This window comes from Salmo salar, chromosome 29, assembly GCF_965601325.2.
Source record: "Salmo salar chromosome 29, fSalSal1, whole genome shotgun sequence".
In the NCBI taxonomy this organism is placed as follows: Eukaryota; Metazoa; Chordata; class Actinopteri; order Salmoniformes; family Salmonidae; genus Salmo; species Salmo salar.
Genome location: NC_138319.1, coordinates 4349616 through 4372546, shown reverse-complemented (window position 1 = coordinate 4372546; position 22931 = coordinate 4349616). Strand labels below are relative to the sequence as shown.

General features: G+C 40.6%; 1 protein-coding gene and 1 non-coding gene across 6 annotated transcripts in view; both read right to left on the bottom strand.

Annotated features, from left to right (window-relative positions):
• Positions 1–22931, bottom strand: part of LOC106590044 (supervillin) — a 174883-nt gene that overhangs the window by 138813 nt on the left and 13139 nt on the right. The window lies entirely within an intron of this gene.
• trnaa-ugc (transfer RNA alanine (anticodon UGC)) lies at positions 6694–6769 on the bottom strand. Its single transcript has one exon. It is a non-coding gene; the product is annotated as a tRNA-Ala (tRNA).

Sequence of the window (22931 nt, the reverse complement as noted above, 5' to 3'; positions counted from 1 at the left end):
TTCAACCACTCCACAAATCTCGTTAACAAACTATAGTTTTGGCAAGTCGGTTAGGACATCTACTTTGTGCATGACACAAGTTGTTTACAGACAGATTATTTCACTTATAACTCACTGTATCACAATTCCACTGGGTCAGAAGTTTACATACACTAAGTTGACTGTGCCTTTAAACAGCTTGGAAAATTCCAGAAAATTATGTCATGGATTTAGAAGCTTCTGATAGGCTAATTGATATCATTTGAGTCAATTGGAGGTATAGAGATGAATGTACTTAGGTGCGAAAAGTGCAAATCAATCCCAGAACAACAGCAAATGACCTTGTAAAGATGCTGGAGGAAACGGGTACAAAAGTATCTGTATCCACAGTAAAACGAGTCCTATATCGACATAACCTGAAAGGTCGCACAGCAAGGAAAAAGCCACTGCTCAAAAACCGCCATAAAAAAAGCCAGACTACGGTTTGCAACTGTACATGGGGACAAAGATCGTACTTTTTGGACAAATGTTCTCTGGTCTGATTAAACAAAAATAGAACTGTTTGGCCATAATCACCATCGTTATCTTTGGAGGAAAAAGGGGGTCTTGCAAGCTGAAGAACACCATCCCAACCGTGAAGCACGGGGGTGGCAGCATCATGTTGTGGGGATGCTTTGCTGCAGGAGGGACTGGTGCACTTCACAAAATAGATGGCTTCATGAGGAAAGAAAATTATGTGGATATATTGAAACAAAATCAAGACATCAGTCAGGAAGGTAAAGCTTGGTCGCAAATGGGACTTCCAAATGGACAATGACCCCAAGCATACTTCCAAAGTTGTGGCAAAATGGCTTAAGGACAACAAAGTCAAGGTGTTGAGTGGCCATCACAAAGCCCTGACCTCAATCCTATATGTGGACAGAACTGAAAAAGTGTGTGTGAGCAAGGAGGCCTACGAACCTGACTCAGTTACACCAGCTCTGTCAGGAGGAATGAGCCAAAATTCACCCAACTTATTGTGGGAAGCTTGTGGAAGGCTACCTGAAATGTTTGACCCAAGTTCAACAATTTAAAGGCAATGCTACAAAATACTAATTGAGTGTATGTAAACTTCTGACTTGCTGGGAATGTGAAGAAATAAAAGCTCAAATAAATCATTCTCTCTACTATTATTCTGACATTTCACATTTTAAAAATAAAGTGGTCATCCTAACTGACCTAAGACAGGGAATGTTCATTAGGATTAAATGTCAGCAATTGTGAAAAACTGAGTTTAAATGTATTTGGCTAAGGTGTATGTAAACTTCAACTGTATGTATGTATGTATGCGCACACGCACACACACACACACACACACACACACACACACACACACACACGTGTAAGTGTATACAGTCGTGGCCAAATGTTTTGAGAATGACAAATATTAAGTTCCACAGAGTTTGCTGCTTCAGCATCTTTAGATATTGTTGTCAGATGTTACTATGGAATACTGAAGTATAATTACAAGCATTTCATAAGTGTCAAAGGCTTTTATTGACAATTACATGAAGTTGATGCAAAGAGTCAATATTTGCAGTGTTGACCCTTCTTTTTCAAGACCTCTGCAATTCGCCCTGGCATGCTGTCAATTAACTTCTGGGCTACATCCTGACTGATGGCTGCCCATTCTTGCATAATCAATGCTTGGAGTTTGTCAGAATTTGTGGGTTTTTGTTTATTCACCCGCCTCTTGAGGGTTGACCACAAGTTCTCAATGGGATTAAGGTCTGAGGAGTTTCCTGCCCATGGACCCAAAATATCGATGTTTTGTTCCCCGAGCCACTTAGTTATCACTTTTGCCTTATGGAAAGGTGCTCCATCACGCTGGAAAAGGCATTGTTCATCACCAAACTGTTCCTGGATGGTTGGGAGAAGTTGCTCTCTACCATTCTTTATTCATGGCTGTGTTCTTAGGCAAAATGATGAGTGAGCCCACTCCCTTGGCTAGGAAGCAACCCCACACATGAATGGTCTCAGGATGCTTTACTGTTGGCATGACACAGGACTGATGGTAGCGCTCACCTTGTCTTCCCCGGACAAGCTTTTTTCCGGATGCCCCAAACAATCGGAAACGGGATTCATCAGAGAAAATGACTTTACCCCAGTCCTCAGCAGTCCAATCCCTGTACCTTTTGCAGAATATCAGTCTGTCCCTGATGTTTTTCCTGCAGAGAAGTGGCTTCTTTGCTGCCCTTCTTGACGCCAGGCCATCCTCCAAAAGTCTTCGCCTCACTGTCCGTGCAGATGCACTCACACCTGCCTGCTGCTATTCCTGAGCAAGCTCTGTACTGGTGGCTGAATCAACAGCAGCTGAATCAACTTTAGGAGACGGTTCTGGCGCTTGCTGGACTTTCTTGGGCACCTTGAAGCCTTCTGCAGAAATGCAGTGGAAATGTTTTTGGGGGATTCAGTTCATTTGCATGGCAAAGAGGGACTTTGCAATTAATTGCAATTCATCTGATCACTCTTCATAACATTCTGGAGTATATGCAAATTGCCATCATACAAACTGAGGCAGCGGACTTTGTGAAAATTATTATTTGTGTCATTCTCAAAACTTTGGCCACGACTGTATACACACAACAAAAATATAAAACTCAACATGCAACAATTTCGAAGATTTTATTGCGTTACAATTCATATCAGTCAAATGAAATAAATGAATTAGGCCATACTCTATGGATTTCACATGACTGGGAATACAGATATACATCTGATGGTCACAGATACCATTAAAAAAATATATATATGGGCGTAGGGCTGTGACGGTTACAGAATTCTGGCAGTCGGTGATTGTCAAGCAAATAACTGCTGGTCTCATAAACACATTTAGCAGCTCCTGTCTTCCACACATAGCCTACAAGCCACTGATGCAGACCTTTGGAACATCTACATTTTAAAAAGTCTAATAAATCCATGTAATATAGCCTACACCTTCACAATAAATCCATTATTTATTTTAGATAGGTCTAAAGAAACATGATATGAAGAAAATGTAGTTATTTTATAAGAACAGAATAGCATACTCTGAGCTGTCCTTATGTTAGGTCCTCATCTGGCTATGCCATATGGCTGTGGGCTACACGAGTTAATTTCGCAGAAAAGATTTGCTTAGAATTCCGTGGCATTTTATACTATGAAGAATGGAAAGCTGAATAAAATAGAAATTATATTTTCTCCAAATGATTTCAAGGAGTGCGCACACACGGCTATTCTGTGTTGAGCAGTTAACAAAAAAGGAGGTACTCCTATACACTTAATTTAGAATTATTAATGTAACTTCAGTTGTTCTACAAACATTGGGCGATATGTTTAGATTTTTAAGGCTGCATGATGCGACTCTAATGATGATTTGTAAAAAGTCACATGAAAGGCGTGAGCTCTGCTTTGTTTATTGCGCAGGCTGTAGACATATCAGTCTCTCATTCACAATTTGACAAGAACTTGATAATACCTCAAATTTGCCGGCGGCATCCCCTTTGTGTGGCCATAATGCCACCCTAAAAGATTCCATGCCTTTTGAGGCCAGTGGCCGTTGTGCCCTTGGGCTGAATATTATAATGAGAATTCCCTTTTCCCTGAGTGGTGCTTGCTCCAAAGCATCTCTCACTCACATGGCTCTCCATCACGAGATCGGGGGGTGGGGGTCAATAAATAGTAACCGCGGAACACCAGTCTCAACGTGAACAGTGAAGAGGCGACACCGGGATGCTGGCCTTCTAGGCTGAGTTCCTCTGTCCAGTGTCTGTGTTCTTTTGCCCATCTTAATCTTTTCTTTTTATTGGCCAGTCTGAGATATGGCTTTTTCTTTGCAACTCTGCCTAGAAGGCCAGCATCCCGGAGTCGCATCTTCAATGTTGACGTTGAGACTGGTGTTTTGCGGGTACTATTTCATGAAGAAGCCAGTTGAGGACTTGTGAGGCATCTGTTTCTCAAACTAGACACTTTAATGTACTTGTCCTCTTGCTCAGTTGTGCACCGGGGCCTCCCACTCTTTTTATTCTGGTTAGAGACAGTTTGCGCTGTTCTGTGAAGGGAGTAGTACACAGAGTTGTAAGAGATCTTCAGTTTCTTGGCAATTTCTCGCATGAAATAGTCTTCTCTTGTTCTGAGAAATGAAGGCTGATGAGTTTCAGAAGAATGTCTTTGTTTCTGGCCATTTTGAGCCTGTAATCAAACCCACAAATGCTAATGCTCCAGATACCCGACTAGTCTCAAGAAGGCCAGTTTTATTGCTTCTTTAAAATCAGGACAACAGTTTTCAGCTGTGCTAACATAATTTGAAAATGGTTTTCTAATGATCAATTAGCCTTTTAAAATTGTAAAAACTTGGATTAGCTAACAATGTGCCATTGGAATACAGGAGTGATGGTTGCTGATAATGGGGCCTCTGTACAGCTACGTAGATATTCCATTAAAAAAAATCTGCCATTTCCAGCTACAATAGTCATTTACAACATTAATAATGTCTACACTGTATTTCTGATCAATTTGATGTTATTTTAATGGCCCAAAAAAAAGTTTATTTAAAAAACAAGGACATTTCTAAGTGACACCAAACTTTTGAACGGTAGTGTATATATACACACATGGTGGCTTGCGAAAGTATTCGCCCCCCTTGGCATTTTTCCTATTTTCTTGCCTTACAACCTGGAATAAAAATGTATTTTGGGGGGTTTGTATCATTTGATTTAAACAACATGCCTACCACTTTGAAGATGCAAAATATTTTTTTATTGTGAAACAAACAAGAAATAAGACAAAAAAACTGACGACTTGAGCGTACATAACTATACGCCCCCCCCCCCAAAGTCAATACTTTGTAGAGCCACCTTTAGCATCAATTACAGCTGCAAGTCTCTTGGGGTGTCTCTAGCAGCTTCGCACATCTAGCCACTGGAATTTTTGCCCATTCTTCAAGGTAAAACTGCTCCAGCTCCTTCAAGTTGGATGGGTTCCACTGGTGTACAGCAATCTTTACGTCATACCACAGATTCTCAATTGGATTGAGGTCTGGGCTTTGACTAGGCCATTCCAAGACATTTAAATGTTTCCCCTTAAACCACTCGAGTGTTGCTTTAGCAGTATGCTTAGGGCCATTGTCCTGCTGGAAGGTGAACCTCCGCCCCAGTCTCAAATGTCTGGAAGACTGAAACAGGTTGCCCCCTCAAGAATTTCCCTGTATTTAGCACCATCCATCATTCTTTCAATTCTGACCAGTTTCCCAGTCCCTGTCGCCAAAAAATATCCCCAAAGCATGATGCTGCCACCACCATGCTTCACTGTGCGGATGGTGTTCTCGGGTGATGAGAGGTGTTGGGTTTGCTCCAGACATAGCGTTTTCCTTGATGGCCAAATAGCTCAATTTTAGTCTCATCTGACCAGAGTACCTTCTTCCATATGTTTGGGGAGTCTCCCACATGCCTTTAGGCTAGGCAAACACCAAACGTGTTTGCTCATTTTTTTCTTTAAGCAATGGCTTTTTCTGGCCACTCTTCTGTAAAGCCCAGCTCTGTGGCTTAAAGTGGTCCTATGGACAGATACTCCAATCTCCGCTGTGGAGCTTTGCAGCTCCTTCAGGGTTATCTTCTGTCTCTTTGTTGCCTCTCTGATTAATGCCCTCCTTGCCTGGTCCGTGAGTTTTGGTGGGCGGCCCTCTCTTGGCAGGTTTGTTGTGGTGCCATATTCTTTCCATTTTTTAATAATAGATTTAATTGGTGCTCCGTGGGATGTTCAAAGTTACGGATATTTTTTTATAACCCAACCCAGATCTGTACTTATCCACAACTTTGTCCCCGACCTGTTTGGAGAGCGGTGTTGCAGACTCTGGGGCCTTTCAGAACAGGTGTGTGTGTGTGTGTGTGTGTGTGTGTGTGTGATATATATATATATATATATAGTAGAATAATAGTGAAGACATCAAAACTATGAAATAACACATATGGCATCATGTAGTAACCCCAAAGAAATGTTAACAAATGAAATATTTTATATTTGAGATTCTTGAAAGTAGCCACCCTTTGCCTTGATGACAGCTTTGCACACTCTTGGCATTAACTCAACCACCTTCATGAGATAGTTATCTGGAATGCATTTCAATTAACAGGTGTGCCTTGTTAAAATTTAATTTGTGGAATTTCTTTCCTTCTTAATGCGTTTGAGCCAGTCAGTTGTGTTGTGACAAGGTAGGAGTGGTATACAGAAGATGGTCTTTTACCAAATAAGGCCGAGTCCATATTATGGCAAGAACAGCTTAAAATAGGCAGATAAATGACAGTCCATCATTACTTTAAGACATGAAGGTCAGTCAATACTTTTCAAATTTCTTCAAGTGCAGTCGCAAAAACCATGTTCTGGATGTGGGCCAATACTAAACACTATTGTCCTGTTGCCAAGGCAGCCAAGAAGGCAGCCTCCATGCCAAATACTTTTATAACCAACGCAAGACACCAGAGCCTGTCGTTTCCAATGGGAGAAAATGAATTATAGCGAGCAGAACAAGCAACGTGGTGGGCAGAGCCAAGCTAGTGTGATCCTATTGGCGAGTTCTAGCATTTTGTTTTATTACATTTTTACATTTTTGTCATTTAGTAGACGCTCTTATCCAGAGCGACTTACAGTAGTGAATGCATACATTTCAATTAATTTCATACATGTTTCTTTTCCCCGTACTGCCCCCCCGTGGGAATCGAACCCACAACCCTGGCGTTGCAAACACCATGCTCTACCAACTGAGCTACAGGGAGGCCAAATTATTTGCCAAATTTCCGTTAGGGAATGGCTACTCTGAAGTGCGCATGTGCAATAACTCAACTCGCCTGTGTACTCCTAAACACCGCATTCTTTTTTACTTTGGGCAAATGGTAAAGTCCACAAAATGCAGTCCACTCTGTTTGTTACAGATTATAGTTTTGGAAACAGAAAACTGTATGGAGATCAAATGTTTAATAGATGAGAAAATTTGCGGAATTTCGGCCAAAATCCATGTCTTTCCATCTTCTCCCACTGCCGGCCACTGGGCTTGCTCTCATCACCATATTTGTTAGTGAATGGAAACACCAACCGGATGCTTCACATTTATACATCCCTTTAAATATCTGGCTCATTGTTCTGTGTCCATGCCTTGCGCATGACATTCACATTACAGTACATAAAGAGCAGCCAAACACCTTGTCACCTCACTAACAGAGGAGAAGAGGCGTAAAATGATCATCCCACTGTCATCATGTCTATATTTCCTCTATGAGAACTAAGTGTGGGTGGAGGGTTCAAACAAAGAATGGGATGAAACTGACCGAGAGCAACTGACTGTAACTAAAACTCAATGAGGACGGCTGTTCTGTCTTCTCTGGACTCACACTGGGACAATACACCCACTAAATCAAAAGACATGTTGACCGTTATAGGTTCAAATCCCAGGAAAAGTACTCAATAAGTCAGCAAGCAACACAGAGCCTATATAGTCACCAGGACAAACAAAGCTGAACTGACCCCCATCACCTGCCACTCAAAGAGACGTTTTCTCATCAAACAGTACCCTCTGGTGTTCACCGACAGGTACTGACTGAGAATCCCCCTTTACTTAGCCAACTGCTGGCTCAACAATAAAATGAATTATCTGTATTTCAAAACAGATTTTTTTATTGATTTGTTTATCTTTGTGTTACAAACGTAAACCCTGAAGCTGATTTATGTTGTCAGTTGGTTGGGAAATGGGGTCCTGGGCATGAGGCCAGAGCTTTGAGGTTGTTCAGCACAGAGGCAATGCGCATCGCTTTGTGCTTTCTCTCAGTGGGTTAGCAACGGTTAGCTTAGAAGACAGAGGAGAGGAGACTGCCTCACAGGCTAATTAGCTGAGGGGAAACATAAGCACTTTCGTAGCCAACCAAAACGTATGCCGTGTACACTACACAACTTTCAAAATCGTATCGTCACTGAGCCCCTCACATTAAACAGTCTTTCCTGTGGTTATTTTTGCCAATGTAATGGTGCGCACACTAAACGTTCTGGCACAGGCAGGGTGTCACTAGGGTTGAATAATTTGGTCACTTTCCCCCTCATAACTTAGCCTACTGTTCTGACTTGGTAGTGCACATGTAGCCTATAGCCTGTTTTAGAGAAATGTAATTGAATATTGTAAGAGCTTTCATTGACTGCTTATATAACCCCTTTATTTATCCTATGCTTCTGACTTGGTGTACAGGGAGAATACTGTAAGAACAGCCCATGTTCTGAATTCTGTCGCTGTACATTTCAAAAGTGTTGAACAAGTAGTTATATTGACTACGTCCATCCTACAGTAGCTCGCTCATTAATGTCTTAATTGAAATAACGGATTGCCTCTTATGTGCTTGTCGTTCCCTTATGCCATAGTTTGTACATCTCAATTGCCAATAGAAACCATATTTGCTTAAGCAAGTCAGCCATATCAGCTATGTTACTTAAAAAAAGCAGTAAATGAGGCTGAATTAACTGTTTTGCTGCCAGACAAGTCTACGCTGTTAGCCAGGTGTAGCGATGGTAAGAATTCACTCCATGCTGCTGAAAAGAAAGCTCTGCTGTAGGGACAGCTTTATGTAGGCCCTAACAGTATGTGGGGACCGTTATAGTGCAAGTAATGTATTGTTTAGTGGTATTCCTGGAAAGTATCTAAAAAAAGTAGATTTTTTCCCCCCCACAAACATTTACATTCTAAAATCACCACTGTGGGTCTGAATAAACTGCTTTGCCTGCCTGCACGCTCTCTTGGCTGCTGTATTTAACATTGGGCAAACAAGAACTTGCATCCCTCTTCGAATAGTCTATTGGTATAAGAAATGCAAGAACAAAAAATGTCTAGCAAACTACTCTAGTCTAGCTTTTCCTGCATGGGACTCCAATAGCTAAGGAGCATGTTTTAAGGAGAGGCCAGCAGACCACAGGTGCATGCGTACTGTGCAAGAGACACAGTCTATAAATGATAAGCTTATTATGAATAACCCATCATTCATTAGCTAAATATAAGGCTAATACCGCATTGAATGTATTACCTGAAAGAGGTAGGCTAGGATACAGAGAGATGTATATATATATACACACTGAACAAAAATAAACGCAACACGGAACAATTTAAACGATTTTACTGTACAGTTCATAAGGAAATTAGTCAATTGAAGTACTCATTAGGCCCTAATCTATGGTTTTCACATGACTGGACTGGACAGCCATGGGTTGGCATAGGACCACCCACTGGGGAGCCAGGCTCAGCCAATGAGAATGAGTTTACCCCCACAAAAGGGCTTTATTACAGACAGAAATACTCCTCAGTTTCATCATCAGCTGTCCGGGTGGGTGGTCTCCAACGATCACGCAGGTGAAGAAGCCGGCTGTGGTGGTCCTGGGCTGGCATGGTTACACGTGGTCTGCTTTTGTAAGGCCGGTTGGACGTACTGCCAAATTCTCTAAAATGACAGAGGTGGCTTATGGTAGAGAAATTAACATTAAATTCTCTGGCAACAGTTCTGGTGGACATTCCTGGCGTCAGCATGCCAATTGCAGGCTCCCTCAAAACATGAGACATCTATGGCATTGTGTTGTGTGACAAAACTGCCTATAGAAGAGAGGCCTTTTATTGTCCCCAGGACAAGGTGAACCTGTGTAATGATCATGCTGTTTAATCAACTTCTTGATATGCCACACCTGTTATGTGGACAGGCAAAGGAGAAATACTCACGAACAGGCATTTAAACAAATGTGCACAAAATCAGAGAAGTTTTTTGTGCACATGGAAAAATTCTGGGGTCTTTTATTTCAGCTCATGAAACCAACACTTTACATGTTACGTTTATATTCATTCATGGGTTTTTCTTTATTTTGACTATGTTCTACATTTTAGAATAATAGTGAAGACATCAAAACTATGAAATAACACATATGGAATCATGGAGTAACCAAAGTGTTAAACAAATCAAAATACATTTTATATTTGAGATTCTTCAAAGCAGCTACCCTTTGCCTTGATGACAGCTTTGCACACTCTTGGCATTCATTGAAGCAGCCTAATAAACGTTTTCAGTCAGACATTAACGCTTGCCATACAGAGTAAAAAAAAAAAAATCTAACCAATTGAATAACACTTCTTGTGAACTTCAGAGCTGTAACGATTTGACACTTTGGCTAAAGGCAAGTACAAACGCATTGGCCTACTAGTAGTAGCCTAGTCATCGCTCCTGCTCGAGAGTACACATTCTGGGTGATGCGAAACATCGTCTCACTGGCTTCTTCTCTGGCGAGCTCTCATTAGCTGCTGCTGATCACCGTTCTCAAAACCTTTGTTCTCATAAAATCAAACATGTTTGAAAATATCGGGACATCTGGCATCGACTCTTCGAGCACAGGGCCAAGCAGACTGGATCCTCTCCTCTCTCTCTCTCTCTCTCTCCTTGCTCTCCCCTCCTCCCTTTCTCTATTCCTCCCCCTCTGTCGGCACAACCGGGTTCCGCATTCACACAGCGCACTGAGCTTGAGCATCCAGGCCCCATTGAAGTGAGACACAATGAGAACCCTGTTTAAAAAGTGTCCTCAAAACAAAGACAAAAACAGATAAACACGGCACATCCTCATGCCAAATATCAATTCAACTTCAGGGATGGGTTGGACAATACCAAGCCTTGCACAGTTTCTTTTCAAAGTGTACTTTAACTGGCAGTTATACAGACCACATCATGGCTCTGGCCAAAATGGAAATGCAGCAGCTCCTTTCAGATTTCTAATAGGCTCTTTCTCGCACTCCCCCCACGATTATTATGACACCTCAACATTTCCACCATGACCCAGAAGCGCACTTAGACACTCAGCAACCAGGGGAGCCAAAGCACTCTGATAAAGAAAAGAGTATCCCTTTACAAATACTATACAGATATACTCCCATCTCAACCCCAGTAACCCACCACGCTTCAGACAGACTGGCTGGGTGTATGTGTGTGTGTAAGTTCAGTTACTGCACAAGACGCTGTGGATTGCACAATTCCAAGAAAATACAGCAACCCCAAATGGAAGCAGACACAGAGAGATAAGGCTGCAGAAGACATAAGCCTTCAAAGAACTGGTGCACAGAGGGAGCGAGAAAAGGAGAGGTTTTTGGGAGCCATGTGTGTCAGAGCCTCTTATCTGAGTGGGCTTCAGTGCCGACAGGAGGCTCTCCCTGCTCTCATATCATTTTTCTCTCCCCCTCCCCCAAAACACCCACCCTTCTCTGACCTAAATGCTTACTCAACAGACGCCAAATCAGTTACACAAACCAGACCCCTTCCTATCCCACCACAGCCTGCCACTTTGCTCGGCAGCCCCAGGCCCGCCACAGCAAATAAATTACATTTAAGAGTGCATTAACATGCAGATATGTCAGCTCAAAATATGGATGAACACTAGTAACAAGACAAGACACAGAGACATGGAGAGAATGAGAGGGGGCCTATGCATGGCCCAAAAAGGCTTCTGCGTCTGGTAACCCTAAAAAGCCACGGAAGCCTACCTCTCATGATGCCCTTGTCTCAGTGAACGCTGTAGATCTGTCCTCTGACAAACAGCCTCCGATGCAAGATTGGTCCAGAGTGGGAAGAGAAAGAAAGAGGAGAGTGAGGGAGGCAGGGTAGGACTAAGTCACATGACAACCAGACTGGGGGAGAAACTAACTGGCGGTTCCCAGTTCCTGTGTGCGTCCCAAATGGCCTCTTATTCCCTATATAGTGCACTACTTTTGACCAGAGCATTATGGGCCCTGGTCAAAAGTAGAGCACTATAAACGGAATAGGGGGCCATTTGGAACACACAACCTATGCCAGCCAGGCCAGGGCTCCCCACCAGTAACCACAGCCAACACGACCCACAAAGCCATGGGGCGGTGACAGGGTTTGGCGGTGACAGGAAAAGGTTGGCCTGCTGTCACCTGTCTATTCGGACGGCCATTAGACAGCAAGTCTGCATCCGAAATGGCACCCTATTCCCTATATATTGCACTACTTTTGACCAAAACTATGTAAGAAATAGGGTGCTATTGGGATACACCCTTAGTCTGCTGTGTGTTTCTCTCTGGCCCTGAGGATTCTGCCCAGAGAAGAGTTAACCAATCAACAGGCTGAACTGTCGTTGGTGCAATGGAACTCGTTATCATTGAGAGAAAAGGATAGCAAAAGGAGTTATTGGCTAGAACAATCTCCATGGAAGGAGGGATGGATGTGGGTCAACTGTAAGAGATGATGAGCCAAACAGAGGGTCAGTAAAAAGAGAAGGAAAAAACTATAACGAAAGAGGAGAAAACAACTTTCCCACATGGATGGATGCCAACACACACACAAAGTCTACACTCACTGTCCTGCAGTAGACTGTTCCTGTCAGATGTGAACAAAGCTTCTCATCCAGGTTGAAGGTCAGAGGTTAACTTCTTCGGGCTAGGGGGCAGTATTTGGACATTTGGATGAATGAGGTGCCCCAGAAGCTATGATATGCATATAATAGCTTTGTGTAGATGTAGATTTGGATAGAAAACATGGAGGTTGGAACCAAACAGTTTCCAAAACTGTTAAAATAATGTCTGTGAGTATAACAAAACTCATATGGCAGGCAAAAACCTGAGGGAAATCCAACCAGGAAGTGGGAGATTTAGAGGGTTGTAGTTTTTAAGTGATTGCCTTTCTAATATGCTGTGTCTGTGGGGTCAAATTGCACTTCCTAATGCTTCCAGCAGATGTCAACAGTCTTTAGAAATTGTTTCACGCTTCTAATTTGACAGGGAATCGAATAAGAGCTCTCAAAACAACAGGCTTCCTGAAAGACATTAGTGCACTCTCGCGCAGTCACGTAAAGCGCGCCGTTCCTTCTTTTTCTTCTGTATTCAATACGCTATTGTCTGGTTGGAATATTACTGAAGACTTATGACAAAAATATCCTAAATATTGATTATGGACATCGTTTGACATGTTTCTACGAACTGTAATGGAACTTTTGACTTTTCGTCTAGCCTTTGCGCCCGCGCATTGTGCATTTCGATTAGTGAGCTAAACTGAAGTAAACATGCAAACAAAACGGAGGTATTTGGACATAAATATGGACTTTATCGAACAAAACAAACATTTCTTGTGGAACTGGGAGTCTTGAGTGCATTCCGCCAAAGATCAGCAAAGGTAAGTGAAGATTTTTAACGCCGTTTCTGACTCGATAACTTGGCGGGTAACTGTATAGCTTGCTTTGATGGCTGAGCGCTGTACTCAGAATATTGAACAATATGCTTTCGCCATAAAGCTGTTTTGAAATCTGACAAAGCTGTTGCATTAAGGAGAAGTTTATCTTTAATCCTATGTAAAACACTTGTATCTTTAATCAAAGTTTATGATGTGTATTTCTGTAAATTGATGTGCTCATTCACCGGAAGTTTTGGAGGCAAAACATATTTGAACATTACGCGCCAATGTAAAATGGGGTTTTTGGATATAAATATGAACTTTATCGAACAAAACATACATGTATTGTGTAACATTGAGTCCTGGGAGTATCATCTGAAGAAGATCGTCAAAGGTTAGTGATTCATTTTAGCTTTATTTCTGGTTTTTGTGACGCCTCTCCTTGCTTTGAAAATGGATGTGTGGTTTTTCTTGTCTAGGCGCTGTCCTAACATAATCTAATGGTATGCTTTCGCCGTAAAGCCTTTTTGAAATCGGACACTGTGGTTGGATTAACGAGAAGTTTATCTTTAAAATGGTGTATAATACTTGTATGTTTGAGAAATTTGAATTATGAGATTTTTGTTGTTTTGAATTTGGCACCCTGCTATTTCACTGGCTGTTGGCGAGGAACGTCTTCCCGCAACAGGTCGCCCAGGTTACTGATATTATGTGCTGACACACAGATGTGCATTCAAACCACAGAGTAAAACACTAATAAGATAATTCACCATTTGCAGAAGGGGTCAGGTTTGCAAACAGTCAATTGTGTAGAAAACTAAAATGTCAGAAATGCAGTTTGTTGAATATGGCAATCAGCCTAAAGCTCACTAAAAGACTTAAAAGATCTAGCAGCACTGAAGATACTCCGTCCTTAATGGGCTAAGAGGTTCTGAAGGGGCCTACTACTGGAATGGTCTTTAGATAAGGGAGCAGAGCAGAGACTGAAGGACAGGCAGGCAGGCTCTCTATCAGCTTTACAGTGTAAAAATACCAGCTCTCTCCATTTCACAAGCTGTCTTTGTCCTAAATGGCATCCTTTTCCCTTTAACGTGCACTACTTTTAACCAGAGCCAAATGGGTCCTGGTCAAAAGTAGAGTACTAAATAGGGAATCGGGTGCTATTTGGGACACACTATCTGCTTGGGGCAATGTAAAAATACCAGTGCTCCCTCTGTCTCTCTGCAGTAACAGTGTGGATAAACAAGCAAGGCGACTGCATAAGCAACTAACACTTCACAAGACTTAGCCTTCTTCAGGCAACAGTTTGTCAATGACAAAGTCTAAGTTGGAAGAAACAGTTTACCAAAACATACCATCATTTCTATGTTTGGTTCTGTAAAAATTGGTGAAAGACAACAGAAGTTTGGATATGTTATTATAATGACCATTGGATAGGACTGTCCTACAGCAACTCTTCATTCCCAAATGAACCGGAGGAATGTATCATAAACAATCATCTGGTATCCTGAGTATTCGGTCTGTGTGAACGCAAGGAGTGAGAGATGGGTACTAAAGCGCGAATTTGGGGATGTATGATAGACATTTCAAAATGTTATTGAGCATAAGCTCTGTACATTAAGGAAATAGACGCTTGGTTCAAATAGAAGCCCGTCTCTAATAAGCGGCGGTTGTGTTCAGTGACTGAAAATAAACACCCAAGCTATTAATTGAAGTGTTACGATAGTCTCCCATTGACGTCAATGCATGACTAAGTGAAAATGAAACTTAACTGGAAGTTAGGATTTGCCCCTAAACTCTCAGATCAGTGGGAATGAAGGAAACTAGATAAGGAGGACTGGATCCATTTAATATCCCCCACACATTAACGGCTAAAACAACAACAACAAAAAAGACATCCAGGTCTTCATCAGGAAGCACTGCAAATCATATTATCTTCAAATCAAAATTGTATTTGTCACATACATGTGATTATTTGAAAATGTTACACCCAACATAGGCAGCTACTGCCCCTTTAAGACCTAGAATGAATTTTGTCACATTTGTGATTCTCACCAAATATGTTTTTCTTACACTATTCAAACCCCATAATCAAATAAACAGCACATGAAGCGCTTAGCCTATAGATCACATATTTCAAACAAATAATAGTAACTACATAAGAAGTCCACACATATTTTGGAATTTCTCTGCATCCTTGACAATCGCTAAACAACATCCAAAAACGGCATGTTTTTTTCCCACGAATCTGCACATCATCATCTTCTCTTTTGTGGCACCAATGTGAGTGGTCATTTCAGGGGAAACAGCGTTGCAGTATAGTGTGTGGTGTGGGAATTGCGAACTTAGGGAGCTTTGTGTTCACATTGCCCTAGAAATGGCAAACAGACCCTGGATTTCAAGCGAAAGGAACTCAGACCACCTCTCGAAATGTTCTCAGTTCGTTACGGGGGCACTTCTAATGGGGTCTTATTTCCCTTGGAGTGTTCACAATGCACAAAAAATAAAGCAAACCACAATGAGTTCACAAAACTAGGGTGAAAGAGACCAAGTGTGAAAACACCCTTAGTGTCTTTTCTTATGTCCTTTCTTATGTCCTGTACACTAATTTCCCCCAGTCTCTTCATCTCGCACTGACAGACACAATTAGGCTAGTAACAGACGCCAGAGTATCTGTGTGTACAAAGTACAAACTAGTGTGTGTTCAGGACTACAATAGAACAAAAATACAGCATATTTCCGTGTGGTTTTGTGCTATGAGATCATGCACAACGGACTCAGAATAGGGACAGTTTGGGAATGATGACAAGGCAATGTGACATAACATGTCAACCAGTGGAGGGTCCTCAGAGGTGGCAGGGAAGGACCATCCTCCTCAGTAAATGTCATAAAAATTGTGAAACATGAAAAAGTTTAACTTTTTAGATAAAACTATATACTAAATATTTTCACATAACCAAATAATTGATTAAAACACACTGTTTTGCAATGTAGGTCTACAGTAGCCTCAACAGCACTCTGTAGGGTAGCACAATGGTGTAGCCACACTTGGTCTCTTTCACCCTAGTTTTGTGAACTTATATGATTAAATATGAAACTATTTGTGAGAAGATGAAATGTAATGTTAGCCTTCTAAATGAGATTTTTTTTCATATTAAAAGTTTTATTCAGTCTAACCACATCCACATGAGCACAGACATTATGCCAAATGCAATGGAACCGCCCTTTTGCCAGAGTTTATAAAAAGGACTCGTGACGAAATTCACATCAGACCAGAAAAACATGGAACGTGGCTGCACGTTGAAATTTAAATCTCTAGAGACCAGTACTGTACATTGCCGGGATGCTATGGGCGTGTAAAATGGTTCTAGCTGTACCCTGAATAATCAACTATTGGGATCAGTACACAGATGGTAAGCCAGACGTGTAAAATGGTTAGACTCTACATTAGACCAAAGTGACCGACAGCGTGAGCTGAAAGGTACAAAATGGTTAGAAACTCTTTCGAGGAAGAAGACTACACAGGAACATACAGTCTGCAGCTGTTTAAGTACTTTAGTCTAATAAACTCAACCGAGAACCACCGGGTGGTACTTTGAAAGATCCATTCAATCCGATCTAACAGACACTCCGATACAGAGAAGCTACAGCTACAAAGGACATGGTGACCTCTGGTGGACAACCAGAGACTTACACAACCAGAGACGGTCTAATTACTCCCCGTAGATGGATCGAGTGTTTTCAACAGAGAGACAGCAAAGACATACACACGTAAATATGTACATTGCAATTCTTTCGAATGAGTGGTCGTTCATGTGCAAAGTATTCGCATTTCCATGAGCATAGTTGTCAGCTGTATGTACAATAGTGGAATTCCTTTGTCTCTCCCTTTCCCTCTCTTTTGAATCCACCACTTTGTGTAACAAGCTGTCATATCGGTTTAGTCCACTAGGGACCTTTTATTGTATTGTGTTAGTAACCAGCAACTATACCGTGTGAGTGTTTATATATTTCTGGAATTATTATTTAGTTATACAAATTGGCTTAATTATTTATTTACTATTGCTGATTCATCATTTATGCTAGGGTTCGTGCAGATATCCAAGAATTTTGCGACATTCAAAATGAGACTGATAAGGTAAATAAGAACTAATTAATTGACTGTGACTGATGTAAGAGATATTTTTATCTTTAGAATTTAATTGGGAGATAGTAACTCGTTAAATAACTTTTCCCGTGGTGCCCCAGATTACTATTTAATGAATTGTTACATGATTCATTTAATTGCGTAATAATTGAACGTAGTATGTAATTATTTTATAAAATAACAGTCAAACACATTAATGATAGTTACGACAACGGTTTCATTTAAGGACCAAAAAATGGACAGCTGTGCCATATAGATTTCAAAACAGTTTGAAAATCTCTTCCCATGTACCGATTCCATGGCACATGGTTTATGAATTGACACACAATTTTCCGTTGTTCCTGAAAGCCCTAATCTGCTCACTTAAATGAATAGAGATCCTGGTCATGGTGCTACAGTATGTTGCTAAATCATAATCAAAGTGAGGACAATCAGCAATCTGCTGTATAATTATGGCCTATTGTAACCTGGAGTCACACCTTTCCAGTACTCCTCACCCCGCCCCAAATGACATTGCGACCAAAGAGAACAGACAAAATGGACATAGAAAGAAGCTGGCTTGATGAAAACTATGGTGCTACACATTCCAGGGACTGTAACCACCAGAGGACTTGAAAACAAGGGGTTAACCTTCTGAATTAATGATTATATTGAAGATATTAAGCAGCTTCTTAATGAGTTCCAAGAGCCGATTTGTTATCCAATGATAATTATTATTATTAACCCTGCATTATAAATGATGAAAAGCCACTTAGATATTAGATATGTTTTCAAACACGCATTTTTCACAAGGGCCATTAGCAGGACAACAGACATGATGTGGTCCCAAAAACACCTCTCTGACATAGGGTCCAGCATATCTCTTGATGATGTCACTGAATGTCTCGCCAGCTTTGATTCATGCAAGGGCCTGCAGCAGGCAAAGGTCTTTGTTTGTCAAACGAATCATTGGGTAGAAACTACAGAACAGTACAAAACAAGAGAACACACATGGTTAATGTTCTGGAGAAAAAGAGAAGAACACACACTCAAAGGTTTGGGGTCAGTTAGAAATGTCATTGTTTTTGATGAAAACTTTTTTTTGGTCCATTAAAATAACATCAAATTGATCAGAAATACAGTGTAGACATTGTTAATGTTGTAAATGACTATTGTAGCTGGAAACGGCTGATTTTTAATTGAATATCTACATAGGCCTATTATCAGCAACCATCACTCCTGTGTTCCAATGGCACGTTGTGTTAGCTAATCCAAGTTTATCATTTTAGAAAGGCTAATTGATCATTAGAAAACCCTTTTGCAATTATGTTAGCACAGCTGAAAACTGTTGTCCTGATTAAAGAAGCAATAAAACTGGCCTTCTTTAGACTAGTTGAGTATCTGGAGCATCAGCATTTGTGGGTTCGATTACAGGCTCAAAATGGCCAGAAACAAAGGACTTTCTCCTGAAACTCATCAGTCTATTCTTGTTCTGAGAAATGAAGGCTATTCCATGAGAGAAATTGCCAAGAAACTGAAGATCTCGTACAAAAACACCAGTCTCAACAGTGAAGAGGCGACGCCGGGATGCTGGCCTTCATTTCTCAGAACAAGAACAGACTGACGAGTTTCAGAAGAAGGGTCTTTGTTTCTGGCCATTTTGAGCCTGTAATCAAACCCACAAATGCTGATGCTCCAGATACTCAAGTCAAAAAGGCCAGTTTTATTGCAAATAAGAATTTGTTCTTAACTGACTCTCCTAGTTAAATAAAGGTTAAATAAATAAAATAAATATTGCTTCTTTAAATCAGAACAACAGTTTTCAGCTGGGCTAACATAACTGCAAAATGGTTTTCTAATGATCAATTAACCCTTTAAAATGATAAACTTGGATTAGCTAACAACGTGCCATTGGAACACAGGTGTGATGATTGCTGATAATAGGCCTCTGTACGCCTACATAGATATTCCATTAAAAATCAGCCGTTTACAGGTACAATAGTAATTTACAACATTAACAATGTCTACACTGTGTTTCTGATCAATTTTATGTTATTTTAAAGACAAAAAAAGTGTTTTTCTTTTAAAAAACAAGGACATTTATAAGTGACCCCAAACTTTTGATGGGTGGTGTATATAACATGTCTTACAGAGCCTTTCCATAAGTCCACTCAAGTTTCTTCAGCTGTCTTCAGACTGTGATTAGAGCGATGTTGATGTTGTGCCGTGATGCCAGCAGATTCCAGATTGCCTTTGCCTATCGCACATCATCTTCAACCATCAGAGTCGATGGCTTGAATAGTCTAGCTGGAAATGGAATACAATGTAAAAATGTGCAGCATACAGTAAAGACCAGCAGTTGATTTATTTAAGCATTATTTGGCCTACTGTACCTATTCATTTTCCTGGGTTTTCTCGGTCAGTGTAACACAGGCGAACAGCACAGTCCGTGACCATAATCCCCAAGTCTAACAGTATTTTCTCTTCAAGTTATTTTAAGCCATCCACCCTTGATGGGCTATTAGCAGGACAATAGACTCTTACCAAGTCCACCAAATGCATTGTTTTTTCACCACATCGGGATGGATCCATAACAAATTACAATGCGAATAAATATCACTGAATGACAGAAATATTGGAATAAAGTAGCTAATGAAGGCAACAAATTGTTGCTTACTGGAACACCCAAAAAGTAATCCAATTGTTATAATAGGATTTGAAGCAAAAGCCTACCCGCGTGTGGTCAACTATTTCAGCACTGTTTCGCGCTGCTCAGACAAGCATGGGGACTGGTCTTGATAAATTAATGAGATTTTTTATTTTCACTCAGTCTCCGTTTGGGTATTGGTTAGCCTACGATTAGGGTGTGGAAATGTTAGGATTATTTTGCTCTTCACTCGCAGTCACTTAGTAGCCTACTCCCGACTGGTCACGTTGTACAGCACCATATTTTCCTAACGGAAACCCTGAGCGTTTCATTTTTCTTGGAATAGAAACACCATAATATTAAATCAAATTAATTAAGCAACATTTCTAAAAACATAGTAAATGGGATTGATTTTAACAAATGTTTCTCTAGTACAGCCAATTTTAAAAAAACAGTCAAATACAACTCAAAGATGCCCTCTGGTGGTCAAACTAGCACTAATAGCATTAATGGCAACAATGGCTGACACTTAAATAACGTGCCATATAATTCTGCAGCAGCCCGCAAGCTGTGCTACAGTACGACACAACTTTTAAAGGAAGAACCACAGTATAGGTACATCGACTTGGTTCAATGTACCCATTCAGGTACATGGTTCTCAATCTCGTCCATAAACTTACACAGTAATTACGACAACTACCGGAGGACGTCCGCCAACCTATCAGAGCTTTTGCAGCATGAACTGACATGTCGTCTACCCAATCAAAGGATCAGAGAATAAATCTAGTACTAAAAGCGTAAGTTACAGCTAGCTGGCAGTGCATAAGATATGGTGAGTAGTTGACTAAGAGAGAGAAAGAAAATTAAAACTGTTCTAACAGATTAATTTCATTAAAAATGAGAGAGAGAAAAACAGATATTTTTGTTGTATTTTTTATTTAACTTTGCTAGCAACTGCAGCTAGCTAGTTTAACCTACTCAAACAACTGTCTCAAACAGACAGGGATTCCATGTTAGCTAGCTGGCTATCCAGCACTGGAACTTCTCCAAGTCAAGGTAAGCTTTTGGTTTTATTAATATATATATTTTGCCAGCAAGTACTAAGTCATGTTTTGCAGATGGGTCAAATACTTATTTCCCTCATTAAAATGCAAATCAATTTATAACATTTTTGACATGTGTTTTTCTGGATTTTTTTGTTGTTATTCTGTCTCTCACTGTTCAAATAAACCTACCATTAAAATTATAGACTGATCATTTTTGTCAGTGGGCAAACGTACAAAATCAGCAGGGGATCAAATACTTTTATCCCTCACTGTGAGAGGAGAGTGCGTAGATGCGAGATATTATACAACGATCAAAAGGATCATGCTGTTAGTATGTGGCTGCTATGAAAGTGAACTGTGTTTGCATGTGATCAAGGGTGTATTCATTTAGCAGATTCTGTTGAAAAACATTTCTTAAAAACAGCAGCAAATGGAAGGAGAAGGGGATAAACATACCTGAATTTGTCCAATAGAAAGTCGTTTGCAACTGTTAGCCTAATTATTATACCCTAGATCAGCTAGATGAAGGTAAGATTGTGCAAGGCAGTATTTAATGTCTGTCACCTTGATTACTCAAATATCTCTCGACTACGATGTAAACATTCATTTATAGGCTAGGTTGGAGCAACCTCATGGTGGGTATAGGAAAAATTCGACTATCATATAGTAATGTAAACCTATCAATGTTAGATTGAGCTGGGTGAATGGAATATGAATGACAGTCATCCAATATGCTGTAATAGAAATAAGGCCATGCTCATAAAAATTTAAAATACATCCTCCCTCAACCTGTTGGGGCTAGGGGGCAGTATTTTCACGGCCGGATAAAAAAACGTACCCGATTTAAACTGGTTACTACTCTTGCCCAGAAACGAGAATATGCATATAATTAGTAGATTTGGATAGAAAACATTCAAGTTTCTAAAACTGTTTGAATGGTGTCTGTGAGTATAACAGAACTCATATGGCAGGCCAAAACCTGAGAAGATTCCATACAGTAAGTGCCCTATCTGACAATTTGTTGTCCTTCTGTTGCATCTCTATCGAAAATACAGCATCTGTGCTGTAACGTGACACTTTCTAAGGCTCCCATTGGCTCTCTAAAGCCGCCAGAAAGTGGAATGGGGTGTCTGCTGTCTCTGGGCAAAGTACAACAGCTCTGTTTGTGTGGTCAGCCTGGGGACAGTGAGACTGAGATGCGTGTTCACGAGAATTCTCAATTTTTTTCCTTTCAGCCTTTGAATGAATACAACGTTGCCCGGTTGGAATATTATCGCTATTTTACGAGAAAAATAGATTTTAAACAGCATTTGACATGCTTCTAAGTACGGTAATGGAATATTTTGCAATTTTTTGTCACGAAATGCGCTCGCGCGTTACCCTTCGGATAGTGACCTGAACGCACAAACAAAACGGAGCTATTTGGATATAACTATGGATTATTTGGAACCAAAACAACATTTGTTGTTGAAGTAGAAGTCCTGGGAGTGCATTCAGACGAAGAACAGCAAAGGTAATCCAATTTTTCTAAAAGTAATTCTGAGTTTAGTGAGCCCCAAACTTGGTGGGTGTCAAATTAGCTAGCCTGTGATGGCCGAGCTATGTACTCAGAATATTGCAAAATGTGCTTTCGCTGAAAAGCTATTTTAAAATCGGACATAGCGATTGCATAAAGGAGTTCTGTATCTATAATTCTTTAAATAATTGTTATGTATTTTGTCAACGTTTATCATGAGTAATTTAGTAAATTCACCGGAAGTTTGCGGTGGGTATGCTGGTTCTGAACATCACATGCTAATGTAAAAAGCTGGTTTTTAATATAAATATGAACTTCATTGAACAAAACATGCATGTATTGTGTAACATAATGTCCTAGGAGTGTCATCTGATGAAGATCAAAGGTTAGTGCTGTATTTAGCTGTGGTTTTGGTTTT